General features: G+C 42.8%; 1 protein-coding gene across 1 annotated transcript in view; it reads left to right on the top strand.

Moving 5' to 3' along the window:
• Positions 1-14920, top strand: part of LOC147663333 (WD repeat-containing protein 20-like) — a 79275-nt gene that overhangs the window by 1024 nt on the left and 63331 nt on the right.

Consider the following 14920-nt stretch of genomic DNA (forward strand, 5'->3'; position numbering starts at 1 on the left):
CTCTTTTTGAAACTCCGGAGCAGCAACATTGTCTTGGTGTGAGCAGGGCTTTAAGTGGAAGCTTCTTCAATATGATATACAAACCATAGTTGCTGCTTATTTATCTTATGCAACTAACAGCCATTGACAAAGTCAGTAGTCCTGACTTGTAGATATAATGTTACTTTTTGTATCATATGTGTGGATGCAATGACAGAAACAGCAAAATACAAGTTTTGGTAGAAAACATTTCATGTTTCACATCAAGGAAGACACGTTATTCACAGATAAAATACCAGGAAAGACATGAAAAATCACTATATGCATTCATACATATGACCCCAAAAGCAAACCATCAAGCAATCACTCTCACCAACCAGGACACACTCGCACAGGCAACACACTCCCACACAGACAACAATCCTATGGAATCTTCTGTTTATTCATGTGACATACACTGATGGTAGTTCTGGAGATTGATTCAATATCAAAATTATGCACTATTGTGTTGTCTTTAGGAGGTTTCCCACATATGCTCAAAATACGGTTCGGTGGATGTGCATTACTACCACCTTCATCAGGCTCTCAGTTGGTAGTTAGCTTTTCAAATGACTGGGTTCTCTTATTATACAAAGATGGGAGTCTTCACTCTTATAGGTACATGTCTGTAACTCGCAGATGGCAGACAATAGTGGTGACACTTTTGTTGAGTGTCATGCTTTGTAAGACAGGCGATTCCTTATTAATCTGAAGTGGAATCAGTTTTATGATGCGTTGGTATCCAGCTCCTCATGCATGCTGTACAGTGATTCTACTCCATCCAGAGACACAACTAGAGCCAAATTTCAGGGGGGGTGGCGGCTACTTAAAAAATGTTTTTTGGGCAGGGGGCTGATTCTTCCAGCAATATGCAGAGTGGAGATGCAGGGGCTCCTAGAAGGGGTGAAAACGCAACAAAGCCTCAATAGCAAGTAAATGGTTTTGTAAAGACCTGTGAAGTGCGGCTGTGTGTGTGCCTGGGAAGCTGTCTCAGCCTGAAGTTGCACGAAGGATGCGGGGGACAGCGGTGAGGGCGAGGCCGGCGGAGCGGAGCTGGCAGCTGGGGGTATAGAAGTGGAGTCTGCTGTTCAGGTAGGCGGGTCCGGCAGGGGTGGGGAATTCATATCGCCCGACGCCCAGGACATATTGTTTGCTGACAGGGACAACAAGTAATTATGTTTTTATTGTCCGTCGGACAAGTAGGCTCCACTTCCTGCAGCAGAAACCTTTCCCAGAAAAGAACTTGCAAAATCCTTCTAACCTGCTTCCAAATGCGTGCTGCGTTTATTGGCATAACTTTCTACGATTTAATAATCCTTTGATTCACTGACAATACCCAGAAGTCCTTCCCTCCTTTCTGCTTACAGCGCAAGGCACGCACTGACATCTCTTTGAACGTTGCAGGTCAGGCCTGCCATACGCTTTTGGAAAAGGAAAAAAAAACTCTCTGCTTACACGGTTTCATTCAGAGTGCAGGCTGTAACTCACAACTGCACGCTGAAAGCATTTATGCCAGTCACCGTTGCTTGTAAGCAGAATGCACAAGTACTTCATTTCACAATAATCCTGTGTTTCCAAGTCTCTGCACTCCCCAAAACCTGCCTCGTGGCCCCATCATTCAGAGGTCATTGCCCTTGTGCCTTTGGTGTAAAGCACACGGCCTATCACCACCAGCTGCCGAGATCACAGCTGCTCCCCAACACTGTGGCTATTACTGTGATCGGAGCTATTATCAGATCATTCTCAGCCCACAAGGTAAGAGGCCGCAAAAGCGTAGTAACATATAAATGATAAAGTTGCATTTGTAAAGTTGAATTTTCTGTAAACTATGACGGGCAACAAAATATTGTGCCCAGCCCCACATCAAAAAAGTGTTGTCACAATCCACTTTTTGATGTAGGGCCTTGCACAATATTCTAACATTAAGTTTATGGAAAATTCATCTTTACAAATGCAACTTAAGCATTTATATTTATATTTTTAACACGCTGTTGCTGCCTCTCTTACCTAGTGGACTGAACTCTGATAAAATACCACTCTAACCCTATTTGTGCGTGTGTTTGTGACCAAGGGTGCATTATTTTATAGGATTTTGACAACACTTTTTAATGTTTTAGTGAATTGTAAGCTCGTGCGGTTCTAAAGCTAAATCTACTGATTAAGGGCCCCCCACCAATAAAACCTGGGGCATAGTGAACCCCTCCCTATAGCAGCTACAGCAGAGGTGAGTTTTTTATGGGCCTCTCATCTACAACTTGGCAGATAAGAGATGATTAACTAAAAGAAAATAGAAGATGGGTTGCTAGAAAAGGGAGAGAAGGATGGAAGAGGGGCAAAGGATAGATGAGTGGGTGAATGTATGGGTGGATGAAAGGATGGATGGACGAGTGGATAAAAGGATGAATGGATGGTTGGGTGAAAGGATGGATGAGTGGGTGAAAGGGTGGATGGGTGTGTGAAACGATGGATGGATCGATCGATCAGTGGATAAAATGATGGCAGAGTAAATAAAAGTTGGAATGGATAAAAGGATTTCTAGTAATATAAAATCTGAAAGGATGGGTGTATAGCAAAGTAAATGAAAATCTGAGAGGATGGATGTATGGCAAAGTAAATTAAAATCTGAGAGGATGGATGAATAAATGAATGGCAAAAGGAACAATTGATGGTTGAAAGGCGTTATTGTTTGAAGGGTAAGTCAAATGATGGATGCATGGGTGGATGGATGCGTGCATAGATAGTGGCTGGGTGCGTGCATAGATAGTGGATGGGTGAACAGATGGGTAGATGTATGGAATGGCTGATGGATTGAATGGGAAGAAAGAATGAATGATAGAATGAATGACTGAATGTAAAGGTGAAATGGTGGACATGAGCAGACAGATGCTTGGATGGAAGTGACAAAGGAGTTTTAAGGAGGTATGAGCTCACTTACATCACTTACTTGGTGCTGTCAGAGCATTGGTCAAAGTGGTGGGTATTTTAACTTTCTGGCTACTCCCTTGAATAAAACCATCAAAGGGCTGTTCCTTTTACTTAGTAGCAGAGTATGACTAAATCGCACACCATAATCTCCTTTTTTTTTAATAAGAACCCCATCTTCGCATCCCTCAGCACGTAGAGGATACTACCTGTCAAAATGGAATAAGCTGTGCAAGCATGGGCTGTGCATACCTTGATTTGTGCACTATACTGAAGATGCTAGGAACAATGGTAATGCAAGGCTCAACTATGTCTTACATGTGATCCACATGGTACCTGAGCTACACTGCATATTATCTTTACAGTGACCTGTGCAGGACATGAGCTGTACAATAGGTATGAACAGTGCTGTGCATCATTCATGTAAGGGTAAGGGATATTGCATGAGGGAATTGTTAAATAGAAGGTGTAAAGTGTATGAGCTGCACTACAGAGGATACAAGTTGTTCTAGAGATGAGGTGTGTCATGCCCGTGGGTTGTGCAGGAGCTATGCAGAACATTAGCTGTGTGGAGTTTGAGCTTTACTTTGCATGAAGTCTGCATGGTATGACTTGGAGAGGCAACTAAGTAAATTGCTGTGGAAGGCATGACCTTTCTTCTTAACATCTTCAATGACAAGTCAGTGCCTGCTGTAACCATAGTACCTTAATATTTTTTCAATGGCCTGTCTTCGGGGTTTTCTAACGGATGCATTTTTCTTGCTGGCTTCCTCAAATCCCCCCATCGACTCTGAAACAAATTGGTAGTTTCTCAGGGAAATAATATAGTGACAAATTTGCATTTGCTTGCTAGATGTATGGTCGCCCACAGTTTATTCGGCTTGTCGGGATGCTAATGTTTAAAACAAAGTTGTGTATCATGTTCATGGGTCAGCATTAAAGTTAGGTCGAGCAGAGAATTCAAGCAAGATATATTCAAACACAGTCAGCAGGAATCTCAGCTTGCATTACTGACAGGGGATCCAATAAAAGCAAGTGTGCATTGTCTGCAACATTTACAAGTTGTGGCTATGTGTATAGCTTCCAGAAGACTGCTTTATAATGTGCAAGTGTATAAAGAAGAATGGAAGCAATATTGGAGATTTTATTTTGAAAACGGACAATGTACCCCAAACAATGTGCTCCTTGAAGAAGGGATTAAGAGAGCAAAATATTTGCAACTTAAAAATGGTTGTAGTGTGCAGAAAGGTACAATGTAGAGTTTGAAAACATTAACTACCATTGCACTAAGGAATCATTTAATACATCAGCTTTGGTGCATGTCAATATTTTAAAAACAAAATAAAGGCAAATCAACGTAAAACTACTTTAAAAAAAGATGAGGGGGCTACTTCCAAGGGACTACTTTGTCAAACAACGTACTTTGCCCTTCTAAAGTATATGTTTTGCTGGTATATACCCTATGTCCATCTGCCTACCCTGACATTTCCAATGCTGTATTGGGTGTTTTGATTGGCACTGTGGTTCCTGAGATTACCCGCCTCAAAGGTTTGGGTTCTCTCTCTTTATTATATTAGTATGGAAGTAAATACATGAAAAAAAAGTTCCATTGGGACAATAGAACACCAAACGCTGATTGCAGTTTTGTGGATATGTTCTTATATTTCCCATGTTAGGGATCGTTGTCTCTAATAATATAGTAAAATGAGCCCTGGCATAATCAGAAAGGCTGCTATCCAAGCTCTTACATGAGAATGCGGTCATACATTGAAACTTCATTGTTTGGTACCAAATGGGACAAGTTGATTTTTTTACAGGACAAGAAGATTTCTTAAACATTTTGTCCTTTGGACAAGAAGATATTTTATAAAATTCCACACCCCTGGTCCGGTATTGTAGAGTGCTTTGTGTGCATGGGTGAGGAGCTTGAAGGTTATCCTCTTGACAATGGGGAGCCAGTGAAGGTCTTTCAGATGGGGGGTGATGTGGCTGTGGCGAAGGATGTTGAGGATCAGTTGGGCGGAGGCGTTTTGAATGCATTGTAGTAGTCTCAGGAGTTTGGCTGGGATTCCTGCGTAAAGTGCGTTGCCGTAGTCCAGCCTGCTTCTGACAAGGGCCTGTGTCCACCGTCTCTCTTGTTTCGATAGGGATCCACTTGTAGATCCTGCAGAGCATGCAGAGGGTGTTGTAGCAGGAGGAGGATATGGTGTTGATCTGTTTAGACATGGAGAGGGAGGAGTCGAGGATGATTCCTTGGTTGCGAGTGTGGTCGGTAGGTGTCGGTGCTGCTCCCAGCGTGGTCAGCCCCCAGGAGTTTTCCCAGGCTGAGGGGGTCGGCCCGAGGATGAGGACCTCCTTCTTGACTGAGTTCAGCTTCAGTGGGCTGCTCCTCATCCATTCGGCGACGGCCTTCATTCCTTTGTGGAGGTTGGTTTTGGCGGTGTGGGGGTCGGGAGAGGATGAGCTGGGTGTAGTCGGCGTAGGAGATGATGTTGAGGTTGTGCTGGCAGGCCACTTGTGCGAGGGGGGCCATGTGTACGTTGAACAATGTCGGGCTGAGGGACGAGCCCTGGGGGACGCCGCAGATGATGTTAGACTCCATCTAATCGAAGCAAATATCCAAGGCCCGTCTTATGAGCTTAGTTGTACCACACTGTAGAGATTTATTAGTTTAGTTTATTCTGTGTAACGGCTATCCGTGCGCCTGGCTCCCAGCTTTTTGACCATAAAGCATATATAGGGGGGACCTTTTTTGAAAACCTTTGCTCCATGTGTAATAAAAACCATGCACACGTATAGAGTACACATGACCTCTGACTTGCCTCTTATATAACTAATAGTAATGCCAGCAGGGCGAGGCCACATTGTTTCTCAATTCATGTTTTAAAAAGAAATCTCACTTTTTGTTACCAAAGCAAGATGTGGTAGCAGATTTTCCATTAAAATGGCTGTACGCTTTCCTACTGACATGTAGTTTTATTGATGAAACTGTATGGCGTCTAAATAATGTATAGAAATTTTCAGCAAATATTTTACTCTTATATCACCAAGTAAAGTGTTCTGATTTGCGTAGACCCTTTTAACATCCTTGTTTCTATCCCACTTGAGAATTACATAAAAAATGCTTTTCTCACTCCTGATACATTTTTGAAATATTTGTACAGTTCATTTACAAGATATTCAAATGTGTGGTAGAAAAATCTGACATCCTACTGCCTTTTATTTCACACTCCCTGTTCTCGACAAGATTGTCTGAAAGTTCACTTTACAAAACTCTCTAACTTAGCAGCCAGATAAAGAAATATAAACACCAGTGTCTAGGATGAAATAAACAGCAATTTGGACGAAGACATAGGCTGACTTTGGACCTTTCCTTGAACGCACAGCAAATGTGACAAGATAAAAGCAAGTTTTAAAGGCGTTGTTATTGCTCATTCACTTTCTGAATGAACAGAACACCTATCCTTTGCCAGTTCGAATTCTCTCGTCAGAAAGAACAGACCCGTGGGCCCTAAAAAATCTCGTTCTGATAAAACCTGAATTTCCAGAGCGAATGTGTGAGTAGATTTTTCAAGGCCCATAATGACTTTGAGCTTAAGTTTGAAATATTCTACTGTGGTCCTGGAAATTGAACTAGTAGTTTTAGCTCCCTTTGGTGATTCTTGAACAAGGTGACATATTATATTGTGAAAGTCTGTCTTCGCTGGCACTCTAAAATAAGAAAAGGTCATTTAATATACCTAATCCAGTCATGGACATTCTTATAATTTCCAAGCAGTTAAGGACCCAAGGCATATGTCTCACAAAATATCCCATCATTACATAGACATACAATGGAGCAAATGATGTCCTCTTGGCGGTACCACACAGTTGTAGAAAAGACTCCCCTCTAAATAGAAATAACCTATTTTTCAACATAATGGATCCTTAATGAGGAATCTCTTTGTATGTCCCAGATAGGATAGGATACAGATATGTCAGAATAAAAATACTACTGAACATGTAAACCATATGTGTGTTTTGACAGAAGAACAAAATCCAGAGTAACTAGGCACAAATCTTTCTCTATTGATGAAGCTCAATATTTCTAATAACATCTCCAGTGCCGCTTAATACGGTCACAGGGACGTCACATTTGGTGTAAGGAATTTGTCCACGTAGTGAGAAGTTTTCTGTTAACTTACCAGAACACCTGAACATTTCCCCATCCTCTAGGTCATGTTAAGGAAACCATAAATGCCTTCTATTGCTGGATACTTCTTTAATTGCAATTTCCCTTCCTCAGTGTCTGTAATATCCTGTTATCATAATTCTGCATATAAGGTTCTGTTTTTTAAAGTTTTTTTAGGTAGATTATTTGGATCACTATGATGTCTTGTACAATTATTTTTGTTGTTCAGCATCTTGGACATTATCCATATCCACGTTTTTAAATCCAAATCTTTTAAAGCTTCCAATATATGTAAAATATTGATGCATGGATTACTAACAGTACGAGTCTTATAGTAAGTAGTGCACTACCAATTTGTGCATGAACTGAAGCAAATTCACTTCAATAATAGGCAGATGAACATTTTTGTGGGTCAAAAACAGTTTATAAGTAGTACATTATATTCTGTTTCTCCGAATGTTCAAGTGGAAGTAATGATATTCTGATCCACACCAGACATATAGTTCGTTGCTTGCATTTGTGGTTTCTCTTTGCATATGTGCGTTCCTGTTCTGGGTTTCATATGTTGGTGTTTTCATGAAGTTTTTCATGATCTTTCCCTGTTAGTCTTTTTGTTTTATCAGTTTTGTTCGTTGATCCTTGTGAGTTCAATCTTCCAAACATCATCCTCATTTTGTCTTAAAACTGGGTATTTTTCTTTTGGGCGGTCTACTACTTCATTGTCAAGAGACCACTTCAGAAGAGCAGGACAAACTATGCTACAATTATATTCAAACCATATAATGCAGCACACCCCCTTTGTGAAAATAAATAAACACAAACCTCATTGGGGCCCTCAATAGTGACAAACCTATTTCTCACAATTGCTCAATGAAATTGGCACCTCTCAACGTATTTAAGTATTCAAATATTGCAGTCATGTTCAGTTATCTCTTTTAGAAATGCTTTACAGTGCACGATTCTCTACATACTACTGGCAGCCCTGTCACACGAAAAATGCATACAGTGTGATCCTTTATCAGAAATAGGGAGGGGGTACTTTGAGAATTATTTGGAGTCTTCCCCTTGCCATACCCCACCCAGTTCCAACCAGGATGAGTGTGACAAAAGATCTTAAAGATAGCCCATTGCAGAATGTCTCACAGCCACTGTGCCTTCCTTCAGTACAAATGCAGCACTGCTTTCAGCATGTTTCACAGTGGCATAATAAATGCTCCTTCTGGCCTGACCCAGGCATCTCCCTGAGAACCATTCTGATTCCTTCAAGGGAGGGCTGTCCCACAGTTTGAAGACTTCTGCTATACTGTGAAGACAGTTTTTGGTCTAAACGTTTCTAATTTCTAGATAATCCTATTTCTTTTGGAAGTGTATCTTCTTTTAGTTCTTGATTTTTTTTGTTTGTTTTTGGGGGGGGGAGGGGGCAGTTATTGACCTTCCATTGTATACTTTTTTATTGGGTATCTTCAATCTTATCATGTTTAGCACGGTATTAGGTAAATGGAGGAATTATTCCTTAAACACCACCTCCCATTTATTTAAATACATCTGAATTCCCTTTTAGCATACTCTGAACCCAGTAGATGGTAGCTGTTACTTTGGATCCATGGAAGAAAAATATAAATAATCACAATGAATTCACTTCTGATGTGGAAGATGGGCAAGGGGGTTGGAGTTGAGCATAGAATATTAGATGACTCATTTTAGATCCAATTAATTACAACGCAAAGCCTAAGTAGAGATGATACACCTGGTTTTGTGCATTCACTTAGAACCCTGATGAAGTCCGTTTAGGACGAAACCCACTGCTGGGCTGAATTCATATTTGCATCTACATTAAAGAATAGAAATAAATCAAGATTTTTTTCATCAAGATCCCGTGACTCCAGTGTATTACTAATGTACATTCCCATGATTACGGGCAAATTTATAGATTTTGTCTATATTAATTATGATGTCTGGGTATTATCGATGATGGAAATGTGAAGCTTAAAAAAAAATAATAATACTATCAATGATAAAATCTGTTTAGATATTAGACGCTCCTGTTCTGTATTTTTGTTTAGTAATTCGTTGGCAGTAGCATCACAAACAGTTGAGTGTATGGGTCTAGCTAATGAACTAACACGAATAAATACTATTGCGACCGTCTTATAGCCTTATTGCCTCTTTGTTTTATAAAATCCCTTTTAGCATAGTTTGGGAACATGAGTTTAAATATAATGTGTTGGTCAATATAGTTAATCGGGGATTCTGCTTCCCTCGATTTACTTCCTCTCAGGAGGTTTTCCAAACAAGTCCACAAAGTTTAAATCACTCTAGGTTATTTAACCCGTTGGCTGCTGCCGTCGGCTATTGGCCGACGGCAGCACTACCTCGCTGGTGCTGCCGTCGGCCAATGGCCGACGTGACCGCGCCCGTTTTTTAAAACGGCCGCACTGCCGCAAAAAAGCGGAAGCAGCCAACGGGTTAACTTAATTTAGTGGCAATGTTTGAGTGGTAATTAAGTGTTCAAATCTCTATTGAACAGTGATACACCTCTTGACTTTCAGGTATCAGTGCTCAGTTCATTAGCCATGTTGGGTAATCTAGTCAAATTCAAAAGCAAGTTCCCAAAATTAATTGAAATGAGGAAATAAATGCACACATGTAAAATGGTTCGACTGACAGACTTTTTCAAAATCAGTTCTTCAGATAAACGACAGCATTTATCTTGGTGAAAAATTGGCCTTTTTAGCACTGTGATGTTTTTCGTAGTTGCTGAGGTTCAAGTCAAGTCAAAAGCATTTGTAACGCGCACATATCACATCCAAAGAGTCTCATGGTGCTTGCAGATGGCTCTGACGAGATGCGGACAACTAGATTACAAAAAGCCAGGTCTTCAGCCTCTTGCGGAAGCAGATGTGTTCTGAGGTCGTGCGCAGGTTCAGGGGCATCTTATTCCAAAGGGAAGGGGCAAGAAATGAAAAAGCACGACCCCCATTTCTGGCAGTTTGTATTCTCAGCGGGGCCAGCAGTGACTCAGTGCTAGATCTGAGTTGCATTCTGGGAACATACCAAGTGAGTTTGTGGGCCCAATATTTGGGGCCGTTACTATACACTTGTTTGTGAACGAGACATAATGTTTTAAACATAATTCGCTTCTTCACAGGGAGCCAGGGAAGGCTTCTGAGGCATGGGGCGGACGGCGATCTTCAGGGAGAGTCTAAGACCAGCCACGCTGCATTGTTCTGAAGAACCTGTAATCTTTTCAGGTGGTGCTCATTTATCGCTAGTAGAAGGGAATTCCCGTAGTCTAACCTATTTAGAATTGGACCCTGCACTAAGGGTTTCCGCACCTCTGCTGGAATCCACTTGAAAACTTTGCGCAAACTGCGCATAAGTCCAAAAGAGGTTCCTACAATATGGTTGGTTTGGGTCTTCATGGATAGTTTATTATCCATGTGGAAGCCCAAGTTCCGCACTGATTCCTTGGGAGTCGGACAGTCGCCAAGCTGTACTGGCCACCAGTCCTGAGCCCAGTGATCAGCAGCTTTGCCAAACCGCATGATCTCTGTTTTATTGCCGTTAAGCTGCAGATGGTTGATACCCATCCAATTCTTAACCTTGATCATACAGTTTTTAAAGCGGAGTTTTGTCTCATCAAGGTCGGGGCCTAAGGTGACCAGAATCTGGGTATCGTCGGCGCTAGGATAGGACCTCAAAGCCGAATGCTCTAATCACTTTGGCCAAAGGTGTCATATATACATTAAAGAGGCTAGGGGTCAAGATGGAGCTTTGCGGAACACCCATCTTGACAGGCCGAGTGCTTGCTGTGTTCCGGCCGACTAGGACGGTAGCTGTACGGTCGGATAGATAGCTGGTAAACCATTCCAGGACCTTCCCTCTGACACCAATCTCCCACAGCCATTGCATAAGAATGCGGTGGGAGATGGTGTCGAAGGCCATAGACAAATCAAGGAAGATTAGGATTATTGATTGATGTTTATCCAGGGCCATCCTGATATTATATGTGACCTCGACCAGTGCTGTCTCGGTGGTGTGAGCAGCACGAAAGCCCGACTGGGAAGGATCTAACAGTCCCTTATTCTCAAGATGGTTCACCAACTGTCCATTAACCAAGGATTCCAGTATCTTTCCGAAGTATGGCAACAGAGAGATTGGTCGGTCATTTAGCAGAATGTTAGGGTCTGCTCCGGGCTTCTTCAGTATTGGCCTAATTCTAGCTGCCTTCCATACTATGGGAAAGTCAGCCTCTAGAAGAGATTTATTAAGGAGGCTGGTTAGGCATTCTACCAGGGCAGGGGCCAGTGTAGTAAACAATTTGGGGGAAACCTGATCTGTAGGGGAGCCTGACTTAATTTTTAACCCAACTAATAGTGTCTTATCCTTAGCCAACATTTCAAATTCGTTTCAGATGTGGGATGAGTCATCAGGGGTGAATGTTGGCCCTTCAGACTTCCTTAGAATTTGAAAAGGAGAAAAGGACTCGTATATGGTAATTATTTTATCCTCAAAAAATTTCGAAAGAGCTTCAGTCCGTTCTCTAGAGTTGGGAGTGGACGATGGATTATTGGGGGTGGTAAATTCTCTTAATATTTGGTACAATTCTTTAGAGGAGTTTTCTGCTTTGTTTATGCGCTCCGTTGGATACGCTCGCTTCGCCGACCTTATATCCCGCATATAGTTGGTATGCACGGTTTTATAAGCATTACGATCTGCTGGATTTTTGTTGGTGCGCCATTTTTTCTCTGGAGTTCTTGTTAGAGATTTAGCGATTTTGAGCTGTTTCGTGAACCATGGGGCATACCTAGTCTTACACTTGACCATGCGCCGAGGGGCAATCTTGTCCAATACATTTTCGGTAGTTACCTCGAGATGCTGGGCAGCGGCACTAACGCTTTTGATAGGGTTTATAGATTCGGACTGGAAATGCTTAGAGAAAGAATAAAGTGTAATTTTTTTTACGAGTCTGTGAAATGTGACTTCCTCTTTAGAGGCTAGTTCAGTAGTAAGAGTGGAGATGATAAATTTAATTAAATAATGGCCCGTTCAGAGCCGTGAGATGGGAGAGCTGGCCACGATATCTTGGGAGTTGGTGAAGAGGAGGTCAAGTGTGTGGCCTGCCTGATGGGTCGGGCCAGCAATCTTCTGACTAAGGATGAGGGTGCACATATTGGAAATTAGTTTTTCAGTCTCGGCATCTGATTGTTCATCTGCATGATAGTTAAAAATCACCAATCAAAAGAAATTTGTCCGAGGTCAGGGCATGAGGGGCAATAATCTCTAGCAAAGAGTTAGCAAACTCTCCCTTCGTACCGGGTGGTCGGTAGAGCACGGTTGACTATTCCATTCTTGTCAACCTTGTCGAGCAGGCCGGCCTCGGAGGTTCTGCTTTGAGTTGGCTAACTTCCTTCATTACTGGGCGCACGCAATCAGTGAGACTGGGGACCTTCACGGCTCCCAGAACCCCGTCCACTTGTGAGGTCCCGCAAGGATCCTCTCTGTCCCCTTTATTGTTTAATTTATATATACTATAAAGTCACCATTTTTAATTATGCGGACGATCTGCAACTTGTCTTCCCTTTAAACTCTGCAGACTCTGTGACTGAATTTCAGAACACTATGGTTCACATCCAGAGGTGGATGAATCTGAACCACCTCAAACTGAACCCGGGCAAGACAGAATTGATCTTGCCCGGGAAAAGTGAACTCAGCTGGGGCATCCACTTTTGGCCACCTTACATGGGGGTTCCGCCCATCAAATCCCTCCCAGTCAAGATCCTAGGGGTGACACTTAATGAAGATCTGTCACTCAAAGGTCCGGTAGGGGTGGTGGTATCCTCAAGTTTCTTTCAACTTAGAAAGATAAAAAAATTGCTCATTTATTGACATACTCTGCTCTTATTCAGGTAATCATTGCCCTTGTTCTGTCCCGACTGGACTTCTCAAATAGTCTTTATTTGGGACACCCAGCGGGTCAGTTTAAAAGATTGCAGCTCATTCAGAACCAGACGGCCAGACTTATTTTTAAACAACCTAAATGGCAGTCTATCAGACCGGCCTACAAACACTACACTGGCTGCCTGTGGCTCAAAGGGTTGTGTTTAAGGCAGGTTGCATTATCTTCAAGGCTCTGCAGAGTAGGGGTCCCAAATTCATTAGGAAAATGGTACTCAAGTATGCCCCCTCACGTAACCTTCGTTCCGCTCACAAAGACCTGTTAGTTGTTCCTCTGTTTAAGAAGAAACGACAGGGCGGGAGCTGTTTCCACTTTCTAGCTGCTACCCTCTGGAACTCTTTATCACTGCCTTAAAGACCGTGTGAAGATCTTCTTACTTTTAGATGTTCTCTCAAGACGTGGTTATTTAGACAGGCTTACCCATAGAGTAGTGTGTTGAGTGACCTATAGAGCATTGTGTTGTGTTTTCCATTCCGATAGCGCCATGAAGACCACGGGCGTTCGAGCGCTTAAGAAATAAATATTAACATAACAGATTAGTTATGGAATCCCTGATGGTGTACTCCAATTCTTACAAGAACTTCCTAGGATAAACTGGCCCCAGGTGAATTTAGATTTTGATGGACCGCTCTCAAAGAGGGTAGATTTATAAGAAATGGTCTGAGGCAGGAGTGTGTCCTGGCCCGACCCCCGTTTTTCTTATTCTTCGCTGACCTATGAAAAATAATCAGCCAATCGAACAGCTTCAGCCCTAAAATAAACATCCCGTATGTGAGCTGTCTCTAATACGCAGATGTCTTAGTAAATTTTGCCTGCACAGAAATCAGCCTTCAGAGAAAACTAGATGTCTTCCCAGACTATTGCAAGAAGAAAAAACTAATAGTTCATATGGAAAAGACCAAAGTACTACCAATAGAAAAGAAGGGGATATGGTTGGTCTGGGCTATAAATTAATAAACTTGAAATTGCCAGTCAAAAAAGAATAAATAAGGGGAGGAGCCACGCTAGCAACCAAGATGGCCGTGTAGGCTCCCGGCTCCGCCGACCTCTGCCTCCCGCCGGAATATCCTGTCATTTATCCTGTCTTTGCGCCCAGCCACAATGTGTATGAACCTGCCGTGAGATTAATGGTGCTATTCCGAGATCTCTACTTGCTCGGCTGACGAAGATATGTCGAGTGGAAGTCTGCGGCCTAGATCTGCCCGGAAGCCGGGGTCTCGAGTACTGGCCCATCCGGGTTTCAGTTAAACAACATCGGCTGTGGTGGTGTGACTGGGTCCGGTCTACCGGAGTGGAACAAAAAATTTTCTTTCACTTTTTCGGATTGATGTGGATGATGGTTTGCTGCCTTGGTGAAAGTCTGAGGAGGGGCGACAGCCTAACGCTTGCAGTTGTGGACGGGGGCCCTGCCCGGTGACCCGGTAACTGGCCCACTGGTGTTCGCTGGGTTGGGATCTCCGCCTGCGGTGACGGCCGCAGGATATCATCGAAACAATATATGTCTCCCTCTGCAGTTGACCGTTCCCTATTTGCCCGTTCCCCTCTGAGAGATCGAGCCTGCTGGGGGAAGCGATCATGATCGATACGGATCGAAGAGTGGTTGAACAGAATGTGAGTGATCCGTCGCTGTGAACTGTGTTGGCGGCCATTAGGTCACTTCAGGTGTACGTTGAAGACGGCATTCAGATGACGATGGAGCGCTTGGCTGAGATGCTATGAATTGGACCGGACCCTACTCCATTACAAGAAACAGCGACAACCGAGACACCCAATAGGGCCACTCTGATGAAGAAAGTAGACCCCCCCCCCCATTGTGTGAGGTATCGGACCCTTTGACCAGTGTTTTGGGA

Source organism: Lissotriton vulgaris, unplaced genomic scaffold (genome assembly GCF_964263255.1).
Source record: "Lissotriton vulgaris unplaced genomic scaffold, aLisVul1.2 SCAFFOLD_1011, whole genome shotgun sequence".
NCBI lineage: Eukaryota > Metazoa > Chordata > Amphibia > Caudata > Salamandridae > Lissotriton > Lissotriton vulgaris.